This window comes from Phacochoerus africanus, chromosome 13 (assembly GCF_016906955.1).
Source record: "Phacochoerus africanus isolate WHEZ1 chromosome 13, ROS_Pafr_v1, whole genome shotgun sequence".
In the NCBI taxonomy this organism is placed as follows: domain Eukaryota; kingdom Metazoa; phylum Chordata; class Mammalia; order Artiodactyla; family Suidae; genus Phacochoerus; species Phacochoerus africanus.
In genome coordinates, this window is record NC_062556.1 from 53,989,788 (window position 1) to 54,003,002 (window position 13,215).

A 13,215-nucleotide genomic window follows, 5' to 3' on the forward strand; every position below is an offset into this window, starting at 1 on the left:
ATACTAACTATTATTATAGAAGATTTTCCCCCATGATTAAGTGAGTCCAAAGTTCCTGCTTCATGTTAATATTTGAAATACCATAAACTTTTAACAGTAAAGTGAAGAACTCCTGTCCTTTTGGAAGATCACATCAAACTCCATATTTATTGAGTTAGGACAAACATATCCCTCAGGTGCATTGATTTTGAGTCAATGATAATCTATGTCCCAATGATTCAGATATTGACATGATATCTGAATTCATTTTTGGAATGTGTGATCCTAGAAAAAAATTTTGTAAACATTTTCTCATCTGTTTTGACTCCTATTATGGATTTTGATGATGAAACAAGCAGCACAGCAATATTTATCTTCTCTTCTTTTTCGTAAACTTTTTAATACATTCTTTTTTTTCCTCCAGGATTTCAGGATTTCTCCATGCTTTTAAAGAATTCTGACACTATCCATGCATCTGATGAAAGCTCTGTATGTATATATATTTTTTTCAGTTTCATTTTTCTTTATAAAAATGGTTAAAAGTATTAAGCAGGCAGCATGGTAACACAGTTGTCTAAAACTTCTTGTTCTGCCAATTTAAGGAGATATAATATGTCCCTTAGGAAATCTTCTCATCATATTTACATACATAATTTTTTCTAAAATGACATTAAGTATGATTATATGATTCTCACATATTACATACAAGAATATTATGGTAGATAAAATTGGCAAGGCAGATAAGAAAACTGAGGGTCATATGCTTTTCCTTAGATAAGTAAGTGTATTATTGTTTGTTTGTTTGTTTGTTTAGGGTCTCAAGTGTAGCATATGGAAGTTCCCAGGCTAGGGGTCGAATTGGAGCTATAGCTGCTGGCCTACACCACAGCCACAGCAATGCTGGATCCAAGCCACATCTGCAACCTACACCACAGTTCACAGCAATGCCAGATCCTTAATCCACTGAGCAAGGCCAGGGACTGAACCCAGAATCCTCATGGATATTAGTCAGGTTCATTTCCGCTGAGCCACGATGGGGACTCTAAGCATTATTTGATACAGGATTGATCCTTGGATGGATAGCCTTTGAATTTACACACAGCCTCCCAATTAAACATTCTACTTAATTCAAGTTCATCTCAGTACTGTACCCAGATGAATAAACTCTCATGTACTTCTCACAACTACTTTATACAGTTTGAATTTATCTTATGTGTTACTTGTCTGTTTGTTTGGCAATACAAATTTAATATTCTATTTCCTCTAAAAAAGACAGTTGAATAATGCCAGTCCAAAATAGCATCACTTAATTTATTACACCACTTCCAATAAGTTACATTTACCTTTAATTGTAATGACTAATGAATGCATGAAATCTCTTTTCCTTCCTCAATAAGAAGAAATTCTTAATTTTTGAGATTGCTATTTATTCATTTGAACAATAGTGGTAGGCTCCCTCCTGGGCATTTGATAAATTTCCCTTGTGAAATATAAAAATCTTCAATTTATGAAAAAAAATGTATAGACATCTCATATTATCAGCATTTTAAAAGAAATCCTATAAAAACCAGCAGCTCTTTCTAAAAAAGATGGAAGACTGAAATACAGTAAATTGAAAGACCAACTTCAAGGTAAATTACTATTTTAGAGAAATTAGTAGAGCAATTGCTTAAACTTGCTTAAAAAATAAGATAAAGAAATGGAATGTTGGCACATGAATATACACATTTGCCACAAAGTAAATCTTTTTTTTTTTTTTTCTATCTAATTGGTGTCTCTTGAAAGCATCAGAAAAACAGAAAACTCTACAAGTTAGGACTACTGATTAAATACTGCTTCTAGCCTTGTTTCCAAAAAAATGCCAAAGACAAAGCTTTTTATTCTGTGTTCTGTGTGATATTTTAATAATTTCTATAAGGAAAACTATTCTACGAAATGATTATCTACATTATAAAAAAAAGTTTTTTTCTTAACTTGAATGTTTACATATTTTCTTCAAAAAAGAGTATGTACTCAACTTAATAAATTAAATAAAATTAAATAAATTTGAAGCTTGTAAATGCCCAGAAGCACTGAATTTCTCCTCATGATTATAATTCAGTCCTAAATATAAATATAAAATCCTTTTTTTATTAAGCAGACTTTGTAGATATTGCCTGTTGTGAAATCTGGAGAGAACGGGCTTTATCCAGGGAATATCTTTGCAGTTGATGTGCACATTTGGTCTAGCAGATGTTCTTTGCTGATTGAGCCACAAGTGACTTACATCCTAGTATTGCCTCATATTCTTCTTTGTTTCAGTTACTTTTCACAACCTTGGTTAATCTACTGATATATGCTTCAGAAGAAGTAAATACATGGAGGGAAACTGATTAGTATTTAAAAATAGGAATGCTTGGGACCCTCATTATTTTATGTACAAACATTATTTTATGACACAAACTCATAAGGAGGTGTTAAGTCATTTTCAAAAGATATAGTTATAAAAATTTCAAATATTCAAAACAAAGAATGAAAAAAAAAGTAACAATAAATGTAAACTCTACAAAGAGTAAACATACAGCAAGAGCCAATAAATATATTACCATTTAGGTAGTAACTACTCGATACTATTACGGATGGAACTGCTATCTCCCCAAATTCTTATGTTCAAGTCCTACTCCTCTATCCAGTGTATCTGGAGACAGGATTTTCAGGAGGATTACATAGGTTAAATGAGGTCATAAGGATGGAACCTTAAAGTGAATGGAGTGTGGCCTTATAAGACGAGAGGACAAGGGCGATCTCTGCCTCTCTTAGCCATGGGAAGCCACAGTGAAAAGTAAGCCTTCTGCAAACCTGAAAGAAAGCCCTTACCAGAACCCAACCATGCTGACTCCAAATCTCACACTTACAGCTTCCATAATTGTGAAAAAAATAAATTTGTGTTAAGTCACCTCATCTATGACATTTTGTTAAGGCAGTCAGAGATGACTAATATAATGACAAATTATTTTAAACAGTTGTCGAGTACAGCATATATTAAAAATCTTGTATAAATATTGCCTTACTTAGATTGATATTTTTAGTATAATATGTCATGTGAAACAAGAGATATCACCTTTTAAAAAATAATTTCTGCATATTATCCTGAAAATTTTATTTAAATGGTAGCTCTTCCAAAACATATACGAACACTATTATTTATCTATAGGTGTCAAGAAAAATTTGCTAGGTACAACACCAATTATTTTGTCATGAAGTATAGGGAAGAAGTAAAGGAAGTTGAATTTCTCTACATATTGAAAGCAGAAAAAATGAAACCCCCCCACCCTGGAAAGAAATTATATAAGGATTCACTGTGTAACTAACTTGAGAAGCCAAGAGAGATCAAGGTATTTGCAAGATAAATGGCAAGTATCTGTGTGTTCTATACTGTGGTCAAAAAATAGCTACACTTCTTGTTTGATTTTAAAGAAAGTAAAGATTATAATGGTAGGTCAATAAAAAACAGTCACAGAACTCATCATGAGAGTACCACTGGGAACACAAGAAATTAACTTCTTGTGACTATTTAAGAAAAAAATAATTGAAAATAGTTTTGACTTTCATGCTTCTTAGAATTTTGGGTGTGATACAAAAGTATATTTATCTCCAAAAAATAGGAAAGCCCAAATGCTATCCAGGATACATAAAAGTTATCTATTAAACATTTGAAATACACTTATTTTTTGCATCCTATAAAAAATTCTGTCTTTGTCACTAAGTATATAAAGCATGTATGCTCACACACATGCACTGAATTGTAAGGTTTTGACCATCAACAGAACCTATATTTTCTCAACAGTGTGCCTTGAATAATTTATATAACCTAAGAAGATCAGAGAAATCATCTAAATAAATAAATTATATGGTTCTTTTCGCTATTGGTGAAGGGACTGGAAGAAGATTAATGCAGTGGCTGTGGTAGCTTATGTCAGTTGGTAAGCAGAAAATTCTCATCTGAATACCACTTCAATTACCTCTCAATTACTAAAGCCCCAGAAGTGAACCCTGGTTTAAAAAAAAAAAAAAATTGTAGAAATATGTGCTGGGAATCTAGGATTCACTTGGGAAGCATTAAACACAACAAATATGTCATGAATATGTCCTATAAGTCATAAATTAACAAGTCAAAATTTGATAGTTCTGGTCCCTTAAACATAACATTATAATGAATTAACACTTTTCATCCAGAGTACTCATTTCAAAATATAATCTATACTAAAATATATAGACTTTATACACACACACATAAGAATCCTATTTTAAAATACATCTATCTAGCACTAACAATAAGTACTGCCTTTGATCCAGAAACTTAACACTTATCAAACCAATTTAATCTAACATCATAGCCATTGTGGCAAAAAAGCAATAAAGCTGCATGAACACTTCCTTCCTACAATAGCAATTACATAAACTGAATATGAAAAGTAATTAGTTAAATATACTATAGAGTATCTAAATAAGATAGAAATTAGAACTTCTGAGAAAATTTCCAAATCCACATAGAATTTAATATTTAATATACATCTCATAGATGTACATCTCATACAGTGACTAGATGCCTAAAAATCAATATATATAAGATATGAATGATAATGTCAGTACCATAACCTAATTGATATCTGTCGAAGAGTATACTTAACAAATGCAGGGTAAACATTATTTCCAACACATACAGAGTGTTCCCAAAGACAGACCACATATTTCATAAAACAAAGCTCAGTAAATATCGAAACACTGATTTCTTTCAAACTATGTTCCCTGATCAGAATATAAACTAGAAATTTAAAAATACGTGAAGAGCCCCAAATTTACAGATATTAAACAGCTCATTTCCAAACAGCACCTATAAAACATACAAAACAAAGGGAATTATATAATATTTTGAGTCAAATAATATTATAAAGATAGCATATCAAAGTTTTATAAAACTGCTAAAGAAATGTATAAAGAGAAGTTAATGTCAAATACAAATATTCAAAAAGAAGAAATATCTGAAATTAATGCTGTACACATATGACCACAGAAAAGTAGTAAAAGAACAGCAAACAAAAAATACTGCAAGTAGAATAAAAGGTATTATAAAGAGCAGAAATCAACTAAATAAAAAAATAAGCAAAAATACAGAATATAGAGTTGCCCCATATAATTTGGAACATTCAGTTAAGACTGAATTTCAGATAAAGTACATATTTAAGTGTGTCACAAAGGTTATGTAAACATAATTATGTTTGCAAAATACTGTTACTCTGAATTCAAATTTAATTAGGTTCTGGTTATTTCTACATGTTGAATCTGACAACTTACGGTAAAAACCAGTAACAACAAAAGTTTGTTCTTTGAAAAAAATTTAAAAATTCAAAAGCAGAAGGCAGTAAAATATTTAAAAATTCAATAAAATAAAACCTTATAATCTACTGATCAAGGAAAAAGGAGACAAGTTACAAATCGTCATTACTAGCAATTGTACAGGGGATACCACTCAAGATCTTTCACCAATTAAGATAATACAAAGGGACAATTATAAACAGCTTAACATCAACTATATGAAATTAAAAATTACTTGGAAGTCTCAAACTATTGAAAGTGGCAAAATAAAATATAGATACTCTCATAAGAAGAGGTCAGAGAACACACTAGCACCCTTTCTGTTATGTGAGGACACAGACAGAAGGCTGCCATCTATAAACCAGGAAGAGAGCCCTCACCAAGAACCTGACCACACTGGACAGATCCTGGACTTCCAGCCTCTGCAAGACTGGGAAATAAATATTTCTGTTTAAGCCACCCAGTCTGTGGTTATTTGTTATACCTGCCTAAACTGACTAGGACACTTACCATTTTCATTATGATTGTCTAAACTTATGGCTTCAGACTTGGAGGGTAGAGAATAAGACAATCAATTCCTTTTTTATCCTTGTAGCTCTTTTCCACTTAAAATTAAATACCATCAAGACACTGCAGATTTGTGAGCTTAGAGATTTGAGTCCTTCACAGTCTCTTCTGTAGCCTTTCTACTGTAAGGCTCGAGGAAGTGAGAATTCCCTTATGGCTCAAATTCTTCCATAGCTGCTAAGGTTTCCTCCAAACTGGAAGCCCTCTTTGGTAGGATAACTACAAACTGTGCAGGTCTTGCTAGCATTTTCTTCTTGACCCAAAATAAACTCTCAGCAAAAATGCCCTAGGCCTGAAAATACAATGCAGGCTACAACACTTGTATCTCTCTCCAAATCTATCTATCGATCAATTGATCGATTTATTATTTACTGCTGAGGTAGCCAGAGGAACAAGTTAGTCATTCACAAATTCAGCCATCATCCTATCAGGACCCTGAAAGGTCATTTCCCATCTTTCAGGCATCTTCAACCTCCCTGAGATTTCTGCAGACCATTTCCCTTAACTAGGCTAAGAAACAGGGATTAGGTATAGCATGCTAGATATACCAGTTATTTCTCTATAACATAAGGAGGAAATGGTTTCATATTATGGCTATTCAACTTCTACCACGCAGAAAATTTTGATGCTTCTATGTATTTCTTCCTACATAGGTGGAGAATAGGCTCAATGAGTAATAATTCATCCTCATGTACTGATACTGGACACAGCTCTATGGGGTTCCTGGGCACAAGAGCCTTTCTGTGTCCCCCATTACTTGTCCTTAGGAAACGGACCTCATTCAGCCACCATGACCTTCCCCAAGTTCCTAGGACAGGTTCAGACAGGTGCTGATCAGGGAAGAGAGGAACAGTCAAGAAATAATAGTACAGTCTTGGGGAAGGATCCTGGTTCCCTCTCAAGGAATACACATAATAATATAGGTGTCTTATACACCTAAGAGAAAAGATACATTTCTTATGATGCTTTTTGAAGAGTATACTTACTTCACAACCAAACGACTTAATTGCATCCCAAACACAATCATCCGTAAGCTATAGATTATGCACCCTGGGCACAATTGCTTGTGAGTCACAAGTTATCAACACATGATGTTTCTTTTGAGGATCTTCCTAAATTGCCATAATCACTAACCAATGCCCTTCTCACAAGTATTTTTATTTCTAGGAAAGATACAGACATGATAACCCAGAAAATCAAGAGGGTCACGCTGAGATCTCATGACACCAAACTTGATGACTAAAGATTTCACCCCCCAAAGGAAGAATGCGTATTTATCTCCAACCCTGATTCTTATCCAGAAACCTGTTTTTCTGCTTTTAACTATAAAACTTCTCTAAATTCTTACCAAGAGTGGGGCACAGTTTTTAAGGCATTAGCCTGCTGTGACCCTCCTTTGCAGGGCAAAGCAATAAAGCTATTTTTTTATCCTTTACCCAAAATTCTGTCTCTTCATTTCAGTTTGGCACTAACAGACAGAGGCCAAATTCTAGCAACAGTACCAATTCAGTATTATTCTCCAATTTATACATATATGGACTTACCTGTGCATTCTTAACTAATTATAGTAAACAACACAAAATATGCATCAAGTTGTAGGGTCTTAAGTGTTTAAATACTTGAGTAACACATTACAGTGTTTTTGCTTTGTACTATTCCATATTTTCCTTTCACTTTCTGAATTTTATAAATTCTCTATAATATGTTTAGAATGAGAAAAACATAAAATCCAAGTACAATTTATTTACACATTGTTAAATAAATTACTTAGTGTATTACCTCTCAAATATTTTAATAATATTAGAATTACATAATTAAATGTATAATTAATTTTGTGTGATTAATTAAACCATATTTATTTTTTTACTCACTGAAAGGATACAAATAATTTATAGTAGTCTTAAATAATGTAATTAGAAAGAATATGTCCACTAGTTTTATCAGAAAGGCATTTATATTCTGAGTGGCTTTTAGAGTAATTTACAGATAAAATTTTTACATGAAAAATAAATTTAACAATTAAATAACAGATTAATACTTAGAAAAATGTTTTGTATCCACATGATGTTAAACTATTTTTTATTCCATGACTAAAATGTTAAAGTATATTTTGTTAATAAACAGTAATAACGAGCAATGTTAATTGTTCAACAGTTCAAAATAGCCCCCAATATTTACAATCAATTTGAATTCAAATGAAAGTACATCTAGAAAATGATGGCAATTTTAATATCAGTGGCATAATAAAATAATATTTTCTTGGTCTAATTTCAGATCATATCAAAATTACATAAAACTCAACCATTACTCCTCGTTTTCTACTCCTAATGATAAAATTTGCAGCACTGATGATTATAGAAATCAAACGTTAAGATCTGATAATTCACAGCACAGATTATTCAGACTGACTTTGCAACACATTAATTTTGATCCTTTGTTATTATTTTTCATACATTTGTTCAAGGATTTTTTTTTCTTTTTATGGCTGTACCTGTGGTATATGGAAATCCCCAGGCTAGGTGTGGAATCTGTGCTGCAGCTGTTGGCCTATGCCACAGCAACAACTGCAAAATCCAAGCTGCATCTGTGACCTATGCCTCACTGTGAGGCAAGACTGGATACTTAACCCAGTGAGCAAGGCCAGGGAACGAAGCTGTACCCTCATGGACACTATGTTGGGTTCTTAACCCATTGAAACACAAGAAGAACTCCTGTTTAAGGATTTTTTTTCTTCCTACAAATTTCTTCTGCTGCATTTCTCTCAGTTGAAGACCTAAGTTTTTCCTTCCTTTAGCTTAGAGCAACCCATTGTTTTCAAAACATCATCTAAAACTAAAATAACCAAAAAGCAGGAGTTCCTGTTGTGACATAGCAGAAACAAATCTGAGTAGGAACCATGAGATTGCGGGTTTGATCCCTGGCCCCGCTCAGTGGGTTAAGGATCCAGCATTGCCATGAGCTGTGGCATAGGTCACAGATGCCACTTGGATCTGGTGTTGCTGTGGCTCTGGTGTAGGCTGGCTATATAGCTTTGATTAGACCTCTAGCCTGGGAACCTCTGTATGCCATGGGTATGGCCCTAAAAAGCAACACATAAATAAATAAATAAATAATTTGTAAGGTTGATCAGAGAATGTTTTGCCTATGTTCTCTTCCAGGAGTTTGATAGTGTCTTGTCTTAAATTTAAGTCTTTAAGCCATTTTGAGTTTATTTTCATGCATGGTGGGAGGGTGTGTTCTAGTTTCATTGATTCGCATACAGACGTTCAGGTTTCACAGAATACTTGCTGAAAAGACTGTTTTTTCCTCATTTTATATTCTTGCCTCCTTTGTCAAAGATTAATTGACCACAGGTGTCTGAGGTTATTTCTGGGTTCTCTATTCTGTTCCACTGGTCGGTCGGTCTGTTTTGGTACAAGTAGGACACTGTCCTGATGACTGTGGCTTTGTAACATTGCCTGAAGTCTGGGAGAGTTACGCCTCCTGCTTGGTTTTTGTTCCTGCTTTGGCAATTCTGGGTTTTTTGCGGTTCCATATAAAATTTAGAATTGTTTGTTCTAGTTCTGTGAAAAGTGTCATGTATAATTTGAAAGGGATTGCACTGAATCTGTAGATTGCTTTGGGAAGTATGGCCATTTTTACAATAAAAGACCCGAATAGACATTTCTCCAAGGAAGATATACAGATGGCCAACAAGCACATGAAAAAATGCTCAACATCCCTGATTATTAGAGAAATGCAAATCAAAACTACCACGAGATACCACCTCACACCAGTCAGAATGGCCATCATTAATAAGTCCACTAATGACAAATGCTGGAGGGGTTGTGGAGAAAAGGGAACCCTCCTGCACTGTTGGTGGGAATGTAAGCTGGTACAACCACTATGGAGAACAGTATGGCGGTATCTTAAAAAACTATACATAGAACTACCACACGACCCAGCAATCCCACTCTTGGGCATCTATCCAGACAATACTTTCCTTAAAAAAGACACATGCATCTGCATGTTCACTGCAGCACTACTCACAATATCCAAGACATGAAAACAATCCAAATGTCCATTGATAGATGATTGGATGAGGAAGATGTGGTATATATACACAATGGAATGCTACTCAGCCATAAAAAAGAACGACATAATGCCATTTGCAGCAACATGGATGGAACTAGAGACTCTCATACTGAATGAAGTAAGTCAGAAAGAGAAAGACAAATACCATATGATATCACTTATACCTGGAATCTAATATATGGCACAAATGAACCTTTCCACAGAAAAGAAAATCATGGACTTGGAGAATAGACTTGTGGTTGCCAAGGGGAAAGGGGAGGGAGTGGGATGGACTGCTAGCTTGGTGTTTATCAATGCAGACTATTGCCTTTGGAATGGATAGGCAATGAGATCCTGCTGAGTAGCACTGGGAACTATGTCTAGGCAGTTACGATGGAGCATGATAATGTGAGAAAAAAGAATTTATACATGTATGTGTAACTGGGTCACCATGGTGTACAGTGGAAAATTGACAGAACAGTGTAATCCAGCTATGATGGAAAAAAATATAAAGCATTATACAAACTAAAATAAATAAATAAATAAATTAATTAGCCAAAAAGCCAAATCCAGGCAATAAAAGCCATTGAATAGTGAGGAACATTGAAAAGATGGACAAAACCCCAAAAATCTGGTGGAATACATCTGGCTTAATTTAATACTCTTTGGTTTTCCTTCATTTTTACTTAACATTACAGGCTTTATGTCAAACTTATGTGTATGGATAATTGTGATCATGTTTACTCTTGGAAAAAACAATGTCCAGAGAAATGCACAAGAAAATTAACAAGTTAACAAAGAATAAAATTCATGGCTATGAATTCATAAGAGTATTTTAAGGAAAATCATCATACAAAACAGAATAATAGTGTCAAGTTTCTCTTGAATACAAATATGCCACCAATTTTTCTCTTTTCAAAGTAGCGTTATTGTATCCAAGTATGTAATCTAATTATTTATGAAAATACATTCTGATGCTTCTTTTTGATAAAGCCAAGGAATGTCTGATAAGCCTTGTCATGAGTAAGTAAATGGACGTGAATTTTTCCATATAAGGATAATGAAATTTGACTTACAGAGGTTTCTTTAAATTCAGAAAGAAAATGAAGCAACTACAAATATATGGAAGAAAGCAATATTTAGTGGTAATCTTGAAACTGAGCAGGGCCCCATGGGACTTTTGGGCACCAAAGCCTTTCTGTGTCCCCCTTTTCTTGTTTCGAGGAAATGGGCCTCGTTCAGCATCCATGCTCTCCCTGAGTTCTAAGGAGTAGGTTCAGTTAGTTGCAGAACAGGGAAGGGGGGTGGAGGCAAAGGCGAGAGAGGAATAGTCTAGAAAAAGTTCAGCCTTGGCCAGAGTCCTGGTTCCCCTCAAGGGATAAACATAATAATGTAGGCATCTTTCACACCTAAGAGCAAAGCTATATTCCTATACCACTTTCAGAAATGAATACTTTAAAACTGAATAGCTTACAGCCCTTTCCTTGTGCTTCTCCCTGGTTTGATTGCACCCTAAACACAATCACCTGTAAGCTGAAGATTGAGCACACTGAGCACAACTGTCTGTGAATTAAAGATTATAAGCACCTGAAGCTTTTCAGGAACTTTCCTAGTGTTCTAATCGCTGATCAATATACCCTTTTTGCAAGTACTGTTATTCTAGGCAAAGTCAAGGCACCATAACCCAGACAACTACCACCAGGATCACGCTAAGATCTCTCGACACCAGCTTTGATCTAAGATGCCCTGAAAGAACAAACACATGTTTACCCCAACGCTGATTCTTATCTGAAACCCTGTTTTTCTTCTTTTAGACTATAAAACTCCCCAAAGGAGGGAGTGGTCATTAAGGCATTAGCCTGCTGTGGCCTCCTTTGCTTGGCAAAGCAAAAAAAAAGCTGTTTTTTTCTCCTTCAGCCAAAACTCTGTCTCTGCATTTCTATTCAGCACCAATGGACAGAGGCTAAGTTTCAGCAACAATCTGAGACTAAAGAGGTATGGCCACCAATAAATTCTTAACTTTATTTTCCGAAAGTCTTGTTATATCACATGTTTCTCCTTCACACTCAGTATCTTTAGATGAATATGACATATATGATTTTGATGGTTATGTTAAAGGAGGTAGGTAGCTAGAAATGAGCAGAGAAAGGGGACATGGGCCAAGTGGCAGGAAACTATACACATCTTGTAGACAGTGGGGCTCCTTGGCTAGAAAAGAAAATCAGGAACCTCCAAACTGACAGGAAACCTCATATTTGGGGATGATACATGTCCCAGCGGCAAAGAAAGGTGGAAAAAGGCAAGAATCTCTGACACCCAAATGTAAACTTTAGCTCATTATGGCCTCATTACAGTAAAATCAGCCTTGCAGATAAGATGTACCCATCATGCACTGACAAAATGATGCTTAGGATCAAGATTAAATAAGGGCAAAAATCCATCCTCCCCTCTGGAAAGTGCAGCTGGGGTGAAAAATCAGGCAATATAATCCCCAAACCCTTCACTCTCTGATGAATATTCTATTCCTTCATTTCTACACCTTTCACAACTGGGTTGCCAAAAAAACCTCAGGGCAGCTATTCTCCTGAGCCTTTTTGCTCTCCTTTTAAGAGCTTACTGTAGTATTACTTAAATAAACCCTTGCTTTATTTTCTTGACCTCCCTATCTCTGAATTCCTTCTGGGATGATATAAGAACCTACCCTCTGGGAACAATTTAGAGAAACTGAGAAACTGAACCTCTTAATGGTTCTTAAAAATGAAAGCCACTGTAAAACACTTCAAGTTGAGATTGGTAATTTAAGGAAAAGAGGAAATTAGAGCTAGATGTGACAGATTAAATGTAAAAATTCTCAGAGATACTGATATGAAGGAGATATATATTTTCCAACAAAGGTGGAACTTAGGCTAAAGTCAAGATATTTAAAAACCTTGAGGTTATCTGTGTTGCAGATTCAAATAATCAGTGACCCTAAAATAAGTTACAAAGAATAGAGGCAGTACAATGAAATGATAATAATGAAAGCAGAATTTAAATGCATGCATTCAGAGTGAACAATTTCAGTATTCATGAAAAAGAAAATAAAAAAAATCCTATAAACAAACACATACACACACCTTTCACTTTCTTTGTATAGAACAATATGCCAAAAACATTAGCTTGATAATGGTGTTTCTTCCATAAAATTTTAATTTTTCTGACACCCAGATTGCTCTTCTCAAGGGCAACTGGTCTATGTACATTTAATTTGAAAGTGCACCA